The sequence below is a fragment of the Ochlerotatus camptorhynchus genome, unplaced genomic scaffold (assembly GCF_037179485.1).
Source record: "Ochlerotatus camptorhynchus isolate MF236.1 unplaced genomic scaffold, CSIRO-AGI_Acam_v1.1 ptg000192l, whole genome shotgun sequence".
NCBI lineage: Eukaryota > Metazoa > Arthropoda > Insecta > Diptera > Culicidae > Ochlerotatus > Ochlerotatus camptorhynchus.
This window is the reverse complement of record NW_027040682.1, coordinates 1,180,439-1,193,066: the sequence shown is the minus strand read 5'-3', so window position 1 is coordinate 1,193,066 and position 12,628 is coordinate 1,180,439. Positions and strand designations below refer to the sequence as shown.

Genomic DNA, 12,628 nt, shown 5'->3' with positions numbered 1-12,628 from the left:
CCAAAGTCCACCCTTGGGGTTGAATGCCCACTTGTAGAAAAACAACGATAACTTTTCCTCAGATGCTTATTCCGGGTAGCGGATTGTGCTTTTTTTCATCCTAATTCCTGATCATGAAATCGTATAGTGACATACTGATATTTTGGGCAAAACATGACATAGTTGTTCAATCATCGACTGCAAATTAAGCTTATATCGTAACATAAAACATAATGGAACGAATTAACTTTTCGTATAATTTTCTTAAGAATTGAAGAGTTTACAGTTTTCGATATTTTTTTTTTCTAATATGTTTAGAGAAATCAAAATGTATTACTTTGTTTTAAGGGTGGTAAGCTTCCCGTTAAACGTGAACTCGAAACATGAATAAAGCAAATGAAAGTAGCTGTGAAACGGTGCAACATCATCCATAAAATTACTTCACTAATTTGAAAAATTAAACAAAAAATGACGACGCACTCAAGCAATGCATAACCCCTTACAAATAATCCTCAAATCATCAATCCGTCAAATTCCCTCGCAATGCCCTACCTAGCTAAACAATTTTGAACCGTTTAGCGAAAGTAAGTGTGCACCGTTGCTATCAAGTTGTACAAAACGAGTGTTTCTACACAGTTGTCTTCATGCACCACATATCTATGCAACTCACCCAGTAACAACAATGCAACAGGAAGCCATATTGTAATGTCAACCCATAAAATCGGGCGAGACAGGCGTGATAAAAAACCACTCCCCCTCCCTCTGACAAAGTTATCCCGCACAACAGAAATGCATGTCGTTCGCTGCTTGTTGGTCGGCTGCGGCGTAACACCGAAATAACTCGGTGGCCGCAGTCAACAGTTTCAAATTATACCTACTATTTATTTTTTCTTAGAGGAGCATAAATAAAATGTGGCGACGAACCAGCATAAAACTAAGCGCCTGGGCTTTGGATTGACGACATAACAGAGCGCGCGCGCGCGGTAACCAACGACCACGAGGTTCGATTATGAAATCACTACGAATGCCGTCGTCGTCGTCGTCGTCGCCGGTCGTTGTAAGATCCTTTCTTTCTTTCCGTTGTTGGCCCGCCAAGGCAGCACCGAAGTAGCTGCGAAGGTTTCTCATTTTGCCGCGCGGGCAAAAATCGAAATGGAAAATTGAGTCAGATTTGCAAAGTAATCCGTTGCAAGGGGCCATGGAATCAATCTTTTTCAAACGTCCAAAAACAGGTATACCATCAATGACAACCACCACAACACAAGTCAAATGGGTTGAAACGTAAACAAAAACAAACACTCAACTTGCAGTAATTTCACGTTCGTGAGAAAAAAGACATATCAATCAAATGAATATGAGAAGTTGCCCGACTGGCACCGAATGCCATCGTGTGCACGTTCAAGCTTTTAAACGATCATTTGTTTTTCAAGCTCATTGGTTGCACTGCTTGTTTCAATGTTCGACTCTAAACGCACTGAAAAAGTGAAGAGCTTTAATGATGTAGCTAATTTGGGTGGAAAACCGAACCGAAAAAAAAGTGAACGGTACTAGCTCGGGTGAGAAGTTATGTATACATGGGGGTGATTATTTTTATGATTCAATATTTTTTAGCAGCAACCAGTATAAGAAGGAAGACTATTCGGAGGAGCATCAGAAGAAGTGAAAGCTTTCAGCTTTGAAAACATGATCCGTTAGTGATTTAACGGTTGCGTTTTTTGTGTGTTTGTTGTTAGGGTAACCTTTATCAAAAACACATACGTAATACACTCATCCAGGTGATGGTGGTCAATCAAATCGATCTTTTTCTTTAATAACGTTTAGGTAATCCTCGACCAAGGTGTTGCTCGCTTAGTTTGTTTTTATCAAACGAACGAAAAGATCAATCCATCAAAAAAATTTAACCGATTGTCGATAGAAGAAAAATCAATCACTGAGAAAAAACAACAACCCACTAGGTCCGTTCAAAATTTCACACTTGATCAATCGAAAAAAGGTTTGCGCGATTGGGTCGGAAAATTGCTTTTGCCTCCGATACTCCGACAGCTGGTTGCCGTGCTGCTTTACGTCACTGGTTTATCACCACCAGAAACCGATTCGAACATTCCGATGTATTTCCTTTTACAGCGCTATTTTTGGCACAGTTCCACCGTTTTTCGGCCGAATCAAATGCACTTACATAAACGTAGCACTCATATCGACGAACTTTACCTCGAACCAATCGGACGTGATCATTGATCGTCGAGCATCGAATGAGAGATGTAAATTGTTTTCCAATCAATATGAAAGGGGTTTTTTTTTTGGACTAATTAGCCATCGCCACACCAGCAGTGACACAGTTTCGTGTTGTTTATCTCAACGTCGGTGTAATCACCGATGGGCATGGGGGGTTTGGTCATTGATCAATTTTCTCGAGAAAAAAAAAAAGTCGGGCAGTTGGGCGAGGCAGTGTCGTCATTATCATCATCATCATCATCACTACCATTAAAGCGTAACGCGGAAATGATTTGTTTGTTTTCGTTGCGACGAGAAGGTTTCGAGGGCAAGTCGGTGTGGCATGTGGAATATTAGACCCTGAATCAAATGTGTGCCCATGTGGAACTGGTTGTCTTTTGAAAGCCTTAACCCTTCTGTCGGAGTATTTTGTGTTGATGATGGACGTTTTTTTTAAGCTTAATGGTCGATACACTATTTGGGTGGTGACACTTCCGGTGAACCATGTTGCAATGAGATGCTTTGCGCTGTATTACAATTTTTGAACATTATAGTTTTCGAATCACTTCAGGCGGTGGTATGGTTATGTGCTAGCACTACAACGTTTTCCAACTAGATTAGAAAGGATCTTACGTTTAGTAATTCAACATGTGATAGTGATCAGACCTGTTAGATGACAAAATCTGATAAAATACAATGAAGTACAATGACATCTGAAGAATTATCCACAGGAGTGTGATTCAGTACTCCGGTGTCTCCAGAGTAACTCCACTTTACAAAACTAATGGTGATATTAGGGTTGTTTAGCCGGTTTTATCGGCAATACCGTTCCATTCTTTAATAATGAAATACTGGTTTTTAATCTTGCAGAAACCGTTAATTTCTGAAATTTCGAATGTTTGATGTTTAATAAATATATTAGATCTATTACCAGGTCAACGTTAACGATAAACTCTAATAATCTTCAATTATCAAATAAAATAAACCAAACAATCTTTCGTTCTAAGCGTTTTCATAGTTTATCCAGATATCTTCATAAAAATTAACGCTATTTTGATCAAAACAGCTAGCATCCTCCCTTAGTTCAGTCGGTAAAGGCGCAGCTACAAATCAAGACCATGCAGGAGGTGACTGGGTTCGATTCCCGGTCCGGTCTAGGAATTCGGGTTGGAATTCGACTTCCCTGAGTATATAGTATGTTTGTACTTGCCACACAATTATACTAATGCAAGAATGGAACAAACATCGAAAGCTCTCAATTAATAACTGTGGAAGTGCATCTCGAACACAGAAATGCGATGAAAAGAAGAAGAAGAAGAAGAAGAAGCGAGCATCATGAAGTTTTTAGTGTTTTTTTTTAATGCGTTTATTTTTCCAGGCTCATTTGCCGTAGCTTTGCGGAGCCGATATTCATTGTTTAGGTTACAAAATTTCTTAAAACTAACGTTAGTAAAGCGGGGGCCGATTACTCGCGGCTATCTCGAGGTTAGGGGTAACAAATTGTAACAAATGGATGGCAGGGTAGGGATTGAGAACACAAGGTTTGGAGAGCAATGTGCTCTTGATCTTGAACTAAGCGACCAACTGATGAAAAAGACAAACATGGGGGTACACCGATGGGCAGCTAAAAACTTGGGGGAACACAAGATGACACTAACTACTAAATCCTCAGATCTATCCGTTTTAAAAACACATAAATTAAATTGCAATAGTCAAGATCTCGCCTCGCCAAGATGTCTCTAACGGGTATCGCGGGTTGTTTTCCTCGGGCCCTGAGGGATGTGGATAACTCAGATCTGGCAACACGGTGTAAAGTACACGACCAAACAACATGCTCGATATCGACCACTGCCACACGCACATAAATTGCTGCCTGCGAGCCCGATTCGGAAGAAATGCGAGTCTAACGAGTAGTGATTGGACATGACCCTTGATATGACACGTATAAAGTCACGGATCATGTCCGATCCTTTGAACCATGACTTGTTCGATACCTGTGGGAGAATAGAATGTAACCATCTTCCCGAAGTTTTTAGTGTTGTTTTAGATTAAAATTTTGATAGTATTCATTGTAGTATATATTGGATTAGTCTTACAACAAAATTTGGTGGGATTAGCTTATTCAGTGAAATCAATGTTATTAAGCCAAAAGGCTTATTCGGTTTAAATCAGCAAAACATAGACTATTATAAAGCTACTGTCTTGGTGACCTATGCTCAGATAGTTTCTACCACTCACGTGTCTTTTAGCATTTGGTTCTAAGCCATTTATTACACTTGGTAAGGGAGGTGCGAATTTATTGATTTTAAGCTAATGCCTATCCAGTAGCGCCTATAGCAGGGTGTCGACTACCCGGAAAAAACCTGGAAAATCAGGGAATATCAGGGATTTTTTTTTAACTGGAAAATCATGTTAGGGATTTAGGGAAATGTTAGGGAAATTTATCTTTATGACAGAAACAAATTAATAAGTATGGCTGACTTCGCTAGTTTGTAACAACTTAATTATTCGTTGTAGTTTGAGGATGGTTTCCAATTTCAAATTTTAAATAGAGTTGCGAAAGTGTGGTTGTTCAACGCTTGATGTTGCAGTTTTGCAAGTGGAGCAAAAGTTACTAAATTAATTGGGTATTTATTATAAATTCAGCTCCCACTGGGTGTTGTCACATTCCTGAGTTGAAACGAGATAAAAATTCAGTTCCGTAGAGACGCTAGACGTTGTTCGTTGTTGCAAAATTAAGCTGCTTATGGGAATGTGCGTCTCTTAAAAGATGTTATACCTAGTTGCGTCTGACAAAATTCAACCTTCAAGTAGATTCTGCGTCTGCTCGATCCAATGCACTGCTGTATCCAATGTCAGCTGTGTCCAACAAAAATCAACCCCTTGAGCGCATTGAAGCGCTTTTGAGTAAATGCAAGAATGATTAAGAGTTAAGCCGGGCTTAGATAAGGCAAGTCATTGATCAACTCAGTTGAATTCAATTGGGTTGAAATGTTGAGCCTGGTTCTACTATTTTCAATTCAAGTCAGTTAAATGGCATAGTTTACACGCTCAAGTCAGTTGAATTCAACTGAGTTGATCAATTTACTTGCCTTGTCTAAACCCAGCTTTAAGAGAAGATAATGATTTTTTTGTGAATACTTCTAGTTCTTGTTCTTTTTTTTGGGGGTGACCCCGGCGTAGTGGTTAACATCCATACCTCTCATGCCAAAGTTACGAGTTCAAATCTCACTCCGGACAAGTCATGAATGACCCAAGAGTGTTAAAGTGACTATAATAAAAAAAATGTTCTTGTTCTTTATTGTGTTCTTAACAGCTTGATTAGCTCAGAGAACCTAACTAAATGAGAATTTAGGATAATGGTCTTGCTTGGGAGTTTTTGTTTTATTGCTTGGAGTAGCACTTTTATGATTGAATAATGATTCAAAGATACGTAGACAAGCATTGCTTTGACAGCATAGAGTGGCTGTAGTAAGTATTCTAGGTCTTCATTGTAAACCTGGTTAGCTCGTAAAATTAGCTGCACAGTAAAGTGTTAGTATGGTAATGTTGCTGCAATTTAGATTAAATTAACTTACAGAACTTTGGAGATGAAAGCGTTGTTTTTACTTTTTCCCACCGGAGGAATCCGCCCGCGAATTAGCTTTTGGTTAAGCATATTATCCGGAATAATTTTCTTAAGGAGCTGGGTCTCAAAATGTGCTCAAGGCAAAACAAATATAATGGGATTAAAAACAAGTGTTTCATATGTGAAATGCAGAGTGACCAGTTTACCGGGAAAACCGGAAAAAGCTGGAATTTGAAGTCACCGGGAGAATCCCATGAATTTAGTTGATAAATCTGGAAAAATATACCTCGTCCTATCTTCGAAAACAATAAGATTTCAAGGCCCTTGAACTGGTCTTGATTTTTAAGATAACTACAGCCACTTTGAATAACAATTAAGAGAATTTTATATTTTTTCCAAAGTCAATTTGAGCTGATTTTAAAATGAATTCTAGAGATAACACCAAGGTATTTCAGAGAATATTTTCTTGGTAGCTTTAGGAAAACCTCTAGGTGAGTGTTTACTAGATCTCCCAAGAGTGAAGAGGATTTCAGGAATATTGAAAAAAAATACAATTCCAAAATAATTATGCCAATGTCTATAAGGGTAGTCCGAGTATATTCCAAGCGCATTTCGAAAGGAATTTCCAGAAAATGTTAATGAGAATTCCATGCAATCTTTCTTCTTCTTCGCATTTAAAGCTTATTGCTAATCGCATATTAGCTTATTGCGTGCTCTCAACTTAGTGTTCTAGACAGGGTTCTGCATTTTCGAAACAAAGAAAAGAAAATGAACTCTCCGCAAAATCGCTTCATTTCGAGCAATATCATTTTCGTGTAAGTCATCGTGTTTCTTGTTATCGATTCACGATGAACATTCTTCTTTTCAAACATGACAGGACTATCACTTGTTTCGTTCGTCGAGTGCTTCAGTTCATTTCATTTGAAGCAAAATTTGTTTCAATTGACGCAATGAATGACTTGAAAACTGCTTCCTTCGTTTTTTCCACTTTCACTTCAATTCGGGGCTCATTCGACTTGTCATGACCTGACGACGCAGGCATCAAAATATAGTATCCGGATAGTATCCGCACAATATAGGTTGCCAATAGGGAAGCCATCCAGATTAGGTGTAGTAATAATATATTATTTCATATTGAACGAAAATTAAATTAACGAGGCCATTCTGGACTCCAAGATGGCGGCCAGCGGGGTCAGGGAAAGTCTCAAATACCCCAGAATATGGGTATTTTCGAAACGAGGACGACATGAAGGTGCGGAAAATCGATATTCGACGTTATTTGGTGACCATCAAGTTTCCTAAAACGTGTCAAATACCCTAAGATATGGGTATTTTCGGAACGGAGACAACGCGTGGCTGCCGAAAATCGATATCCGATGCTATGTTGGACTACAATATGGCGTCCATAGGGTTTCAGAAAAGGTGTCAAATACCCTACAATATGGTTAGTTTCAGAACAGGGACAACGCGTAGATGCCGAAAGTCGATATCAGATACCACTTTGGAATCCAATATGGCAGCCATCAGGGTTCAGAAAGTGTCAAATACCCTACAATATGGGTATTTTCGGAATGAGGACAACGTGTGCATGCCAAAAATCGATATTCGATGCCATTTTGGAATCCAATATGGCGGTCATCGGGTTTCACAAAAGTGTCAAATACCCTAAGATCTAGGTATTATGGCGTCGCACATCGATTTCTGGCTTCTAGATGTCAGTCCGATTCCAAAAAGACGGCGTGACATCAATTTTCGGAATCTATGTCTCATCCCCATCCTGAAAATACCCATATCGATTCCCGGCTTCTTGACGTTACCCGGATTCTTAAAAAAAAAACGTTTGTATGGGTATTTCTGGAGTGATTTGAGATTTGGGCGTAATTGATTTTGTAAACAAACACGTCAATCACCGATTTCTCGCGAATAAAAGCTTAATCTCGAAAACTACTAACGCTATGAGGTACAGGAATAATTCCTCTATCATTTGGTATAGTTTGTTTATTCAATTGAATTTTATTTCAAGAGAAATCGGCAATTGACGTCTTTGTTTACAAAAGCAATTACGCCCAAATCTCAAATCACTCCGGATTTTATGGATTACAAAATGGCGTCGGATATTGATTTCCAATCTCCAGACGTCACCCCGATTCCAAAAATACCCATATTGATGGGACGGCATCAGCATTTCATATTGGATTGCAAAATGGCGTCGGATATCAATTTTCGATCTCTAGACGTCACCCGATTCAAAAAGTACCCATATTGATGGGTAAACAAACCACCCAACAATGATAAATTTTACAACCCCGTGCACAGATCTATGCGCACACACTTAAATGAACCGAGTGAACAATCAACAAAAGTCATAAAAACTGCGCGAATTTGGATCAAACAGCTTCGCTTCAATGCAAAAGTAAGTTCATTTGACAATGAAAGAAGAAATGAACACGAGTCAAGCCAAAACAAACAGCATGAAAACCGATCGAAAGTGGTTCTGTTGATGTTGACGGGGATCTGCTCGAAGAGAAGACAGAATGACTTTCAATTGAAAGTGATAGTTTAGAGCTTCATCGTCACTTGAAGATTTTCGATTGAAAGTGACTTTGTGGGGTTCTAGATGCACTTCCACAGTTATTAATTGAGAGCTTTCGATTCCTGTACCATTTTTGCATTGGTATAATTGTGTGGCAAGTCTAATCATACTTCTATGCCCAGGGAAGTCGAGACATTTTCCAACCCGAAAAATTCCTACACCGGCCCGGAAATCGAACCCAGCCACCTCCAGCATGGTCTTGCTTTGTAGCTGCGCCTTTACCGAATGAGCTAAGGGAGACCCCAATTCCATGCAATGTTCAGAAGAATTTAGAGGAGCATTCCAATAATTCTGAACAAAATTTGACGACAATTCTCGGCGGGAGAATTTTCCCTGCCAGATGGTGTTGGCAGGGAAGGGGGATTACAAGTTTTGCTCACAAAAGCTAATAGTCCCTTTTCAATTTTTGGTCTGAGGTGAATTTTACCGAGAATTTCATGCAAATTAAAAAAAAATGAAGCTCCAGTGAATTCATAGAAAGAGTTTAAAATTTGAAGAAAGGATGAATTTTAAGAAATATTTAGAGTGTTCTACAGATAATTTCTGTACTGCTATAAAAACAATTTCAAGGGATTTCCAGAGAGAATTTCAAATGTATTTTTGAAGAATTCTGGTGAGATCTATGTGAAAGGAAATTAATCTAAAGGAAAGGCTTGAGAACAACCAAATAAAAGCCTGTAAAGTTTGTGAATACTTCGAACCTGTCGCAGATCCAAATTCAAGATTAAAATTAATTAAAATACCTAAACCGCGATAATTTCCAAAATTCCGGGAGATTGTTAATAGAGATTTGCTGGTCACCATGAAGATGATTTGGAGATTTGGATGAATTTATGCCCCTTGGGTAGAATGCGGATCCTTTCCGTTTTTGGCAACATGAGATTTCTATCTTTTTTGCAATCTATAAAGTGTATGGAACGCTTTATTTAATTTGAAATTGTACTGGACCACTCTTCATGGGTTAGAGGTCCGGTATTTCATGAAAAAATGTCCATAAAGCGCTTATATCTTCTGAGGAAAGTTACAGCTGAGGGGTTTTGTTGCCAAAACCGGGTAGGTACTGTACCTATATTTTTTTTTAATTACTAAAAAATCAGGGAATATCAGGGAATTCGGTTTTCTTTATTGAGGCGACACCCTGTTTCAGATGAGTGCTATGGGGAATTAAATGATCAGAGAAGACTCCAAAGGTAATTCTGAAGATAATTCCATCGGAAATCTGATAATAATTCAAGGGACGTCTGAGGAGAGCTCAAAAGAAATTACGAGACGGATTCACCCAAGTTCAAAGAAATTCTTTAAGGATTGTAAAGGAATCTTAAAGAGAATTACAAGGGGATTCCGATGAGAACTCATGATGATCCCTAACATAATTTCAAGGGAATAATGAGAGGAAAATTTCAAGGAAATTTTGAGAGAATGATTTGAAGCACAAAAAGGGACGGGCTTCGACGCAGTGATTAACATCCATACCTCTCACGCCATCCCCGGATAAGTCACGAATTACCATAGAGTGTTAAAGTGTCTACAGATAATAATAAAAAAAAAAATTAAAATAAGGTGTAATCTTACTTACTCTTCTTAATCAAAATGTATTGGCAGTTCTGAAGTCAAATCACATAGAATTCTGATGAGAAATACAGTGTGATTTCGATGGTTATATCAAAATAATTCTAGGGAACACTCGTAGCAATGAAATTCTTAGTAATCATGGAGCGAAACTTCTAGATAGAATAAGTCCTTAAGTGGTTTCCTGAGAAGTTTTAGAAAATTGTATGGGAATACACGAGAGGAATTCTGTGGAAATTCAGATCTGATTTTGTTAAGGATTCCAATGGAATTATCAAAAATATTCAGATAGAAAAAGCTGCTTTTTCTGTTGTTCTAAAATTCAGATATTTTGGACAGCGTATAGTGACCATCTCGGCTCTCCACACCTATTCCACAAGACCATCGCGATCGGTTCAAACCGATTGTAAACTAATTTGTACAACATCAGGTTGATAAATCACTTCAAGAAAACAATTGCACCATTTTTCATGCCTGCTGCAAATTCTTTCTAACTAGACCGTGAGACTAGCCCGCCGACCACCACCGTTGATTGACAGTACAAAACGGTTAAAGGGAATTAGTTTCCCAGCTTCCGAGTTACTCAATTTGTGTGCACAATCTTGGTAAAACAATTTGCCGCTGCCACAACGGGCATAAAGCATGTAGGCAAAAAGAAAAACGTTGTGCAATGCAAATTAAGTGAAAAATTAAAAACAGAAGCACTGATTGCGGTGCTGCGGCTGGCAATATTCAACATAGTCTGGCATAATGCCATCGACGATGAAGCCAACTGTTGTTTGCGTGGCGGTTTCCGAGACATTCATCGTCGTCGTCTTCGTTGGACGCTGTTAAAAAGTTATGACTTATTGAATAAAGCATTCCTCGATTTTTTCTCTCTCTTTATGTGTGTCTCGATATGGAGTTCATTTCCTATTCTGCATCGTTTACAACTCGCCATTGCTGCTACAATGTTTCCTGGAAGAACTGTATGGGCGTACTGGTTCTGGCCAGCTCAGACCGAAACAAAGAAGTTGATAAGCTATTCTGCCCGAGCTGAGTGCTGAAGCAATGGAGAATTTTATAATGCTGTAGTAGATTGACAATTTCAATGGAAAAGTTGATACAGTAGTGCAATTAAATGCTAGCTCTAATAGATCAACGTTCTTGATGGACCATTTTTGGAGCTGGGTGCCGAGGACAGGTTTCTAAATATGAAACAGTCCTCATTTATGATACGGTTTCAAGGCAGCGATCATCTACTTTGTTCGATCATAGCGTTATGCAACCTGAGCTGAGTGACATTGCAATTGATCACCATTATGGCAGAAATTGTGACAAAATTAATAAATTAACTCCCACCACCTTTGCTACCATCTAGCTCAACCGGGAAAGCAGTGCATATCAATATGCATCCCACGATTTCCTGTCTCCACAGAGCCAGCCAGTTACCTCATAGACTTCTTTCTCCGTTCGTTTTTCATTCACCTGATGTGTCTGCTAGGGGTACATGCATGCACTCTTTGCCATCTTTTGCGAACGATTAACGAAACAACCTAATCCCCGTCATCCGATCCCAGCTTGATGGATTGTTTGCAGGCGCAGCAGTCACAGAGCCACATGCAACCAGCCTTGCATAATACAATTTTGCAATCGCCCTCTCAGTATCTCCATTACTGGCAAACAAGTGTATCACCATCTCTGCAGCAAACCAACGACGGCCATAAAGCAACGATAAACACATGAAACTCTTCGATATGAATCTGCTTTGCATATCGAAAAGTGAGCCCTTCGTTTACCGCCGTCATCAACTGCCGAGCCAAAACGGAGAATATTAGTTCAAGCTGCCGTCCGCCGTCGATGTGCATAGAGGCGGATAAGAGTACTTAAGGGTTTTATGAAGGCAGCAGACTGCAGGTTGTAGCGCAATGCAAAGACAATTAATGCATTAATTGGCCCCCCTCCGCTTTGTGTGGTGGTGTGTTTACTCGTAAGCTACTAGACTGAAGGTAGTAAGCTGATTACGAAAACCGGCCCCGATGGAAAGTGAAATGGAATTCCTTCGCTTTGGTGGGCTGGAATGGGATCACACTTTGAATTTGATTTGAATAGACTAGCGCGGTTCTTTTGCTCGAATTAACGATGACAGCCGTTTTTGCGACAGCATCAAGCTGAATGATTTGCGAAATCACTGTGAGATTTGTCGCATGTATTCGTTGCAATTGCTGGAGCATTTTAGTAAAGTGTACATGTGAAATGAAGGAACACGTCTGTGATTGTGTCAACAGGTGATGAACTGTTAAATGAGATCACATGGACAGGTAGTAGATACTGGAATCAACGTTCGAGGCATGTATCTCGTGATGATGTAAGACAACGGAGATAGCAGAAGAATTGAAGATTTATCTGTAATGCAGGTCAAATAAATCAAAACTGTGGACATGGAACTCCACATACTGATGTAAATTATTCTTTAGTTGCCAATTTTGGTAAATTCAATTCCAATGTCATCCAAACGTAAAATAAATCACATAACTTTCATGTGATCATCCCATAATTGGAAATTGCACCACGGTGGTTTCGATTCCCGGTCCTATCGAGGGAATCTTTCGGGTTGGAAATTTTCTCGACTTCCCAGGGCATACAGTATCATTGGTTGGCATAGAAAGCTCTCAATTAATAACTGTGGAAGTGCTTCAAGAAATCTACGTTGAGAGCAGGTCAAAGCT

General features: G+C 39.2%; 1 protein-coding gene across 11 annotated transcripts in view; it reads left to right on the top strand.

Annotated features, from left to right (window-relative positions):
- nuf (rab11 family-interacting protein nuf) overlaps positions 1-12,628 on the top strand; it is a 346,264-nt gene that overhangs the window by 275,785 nt on the left and 57,851 nt on the right. The gene's annotated exons all lie outside the window — the stretch shown is intronic.